Source organism: Microtus ochrogaster, unplaced genomic scaffold (assembly GCF_000317375.1).
Source record: "Microtus ochrogaster isolate Prairie Vole_2 unplaced genomic scaffold, MicOch1.0 UNK35, whole genome shotgun sequence".
Lineage (NCBI taxonomy): Eukaryota > Metazoa > Chordata > Mammalia > Rodentia > Cricetidae > Microtus > Microtus ochrogaster.
This window is the reverse complement of record NW_004949133.1, coordinates 2,024,101-2,025,464: the sequence shown is the minus strand read 5'-3', so window position 1 is coordinate 2,025,464 and position 1,364 is coordinate 2,024,101.

The following is a 1,364-nucleotide window of genomic DNA, read 5'->3' as shown; positions in this document are numbered from 1 at the left end:
TGTGTGTGTGTGTGTGTGTGTGTGTGTGTGTGTGTGTGTGTGTGTGTAAAAGACAACTAGAAAGGAAATAGAAAATGAAAACACCAGGACACGTTCACCATCACTATGCACTATGGTTGGAGACCTAGGCATAATTTAGGCTTGTAGATTATTTCTCTTTTCCTCATTTTCTTTTCCTTTCTTTGTGTTTCAGAATGTCTCCCGCGTCTCAATCGGTCCCATAATCCCGCCTTTCAATTCATGAGGCACCAATCAGGAACTAAACCTGGTGGTTGCTAAGAGACCAGAGGAGGGAGATTTAGAGTCTTTGTCCAGGCACCCACCCAGGAAAATTCCCTGATCCTTATGCACCCTCCAGCCCAGGATGTTTTAAGTCATCCCTGCCCCTCTCCTACAGTTTCCTCTCAGTCTTAAAACCCAGAACATCATGCATAGATATGTTAGGAAAGAAGACAGTAAAGAACATCTTTGAAAGTATGGAGACTGGAAGTAGATTCAGATTAATGTGAAGTATTTGCTCAAGTTTTCCTGGGTGGGCTGGAGGTCGGTGGCAGGGAGAAATCTGCGGTCTTTCCAGGAATAGGGTGAGATTGTTGCTGGCAGGAGTACTCCATAGGAAGAGGGTCTTGCTTGTTGTCTTCCTAAACACTACCCAAGGTTCACTGAGCAGGGCATGAAGACAACCCTCTCAAGTCATAAGAAACACACAGAGAAGCAGGCAAGTATGGGGGACAGATGTCCTATGATACTGGATGGGCAAGAGGAGGAGAAAAAGACGGGCATGAGGTAAAGGCTTCCTTTGAGAGCTGGGATTTGAGAGGGGAACGTGGGCGTTTGTGTCACACGATGGATTGGAGCAGGGTGTCTGCCTTCCAGTTGTTTCACCATTTCTACCTTCGTGATCTCCTTCATGCCACACCACACACAAACGTGCTACACACAAACAGCAAGGGGAGGGAATTTCATGAATAAGGATAGGTGCAGCACAGAACTAAGTTAGGAAGGGGGCTCTGTAAGAGGTTTGTGCACACACACACACACACACACACACACACACACGGGTATGGTGTGTGTACTGCAGAGACTGACTGAGATGTAAGCCCATGCACAGACACATTTCACCGAGTGCATGCATCCATTATAACATGGGTACTACAGGCTCTAACAGATTGAGAGAAAGATGTATAGGCACACTCACAGAGAGAGAGAGGGGGAAGAAGCAATAAGGGTCATGATGAAGAATAAACCTGCAAGAACACACACACACACACACACAAACTCACATTCCCCCAAGCGCACATGGAGAGAGACAAGCATATAGAGGAACCAAGGTCATGGTATGCAACCAAGTGTGCATATGTGCA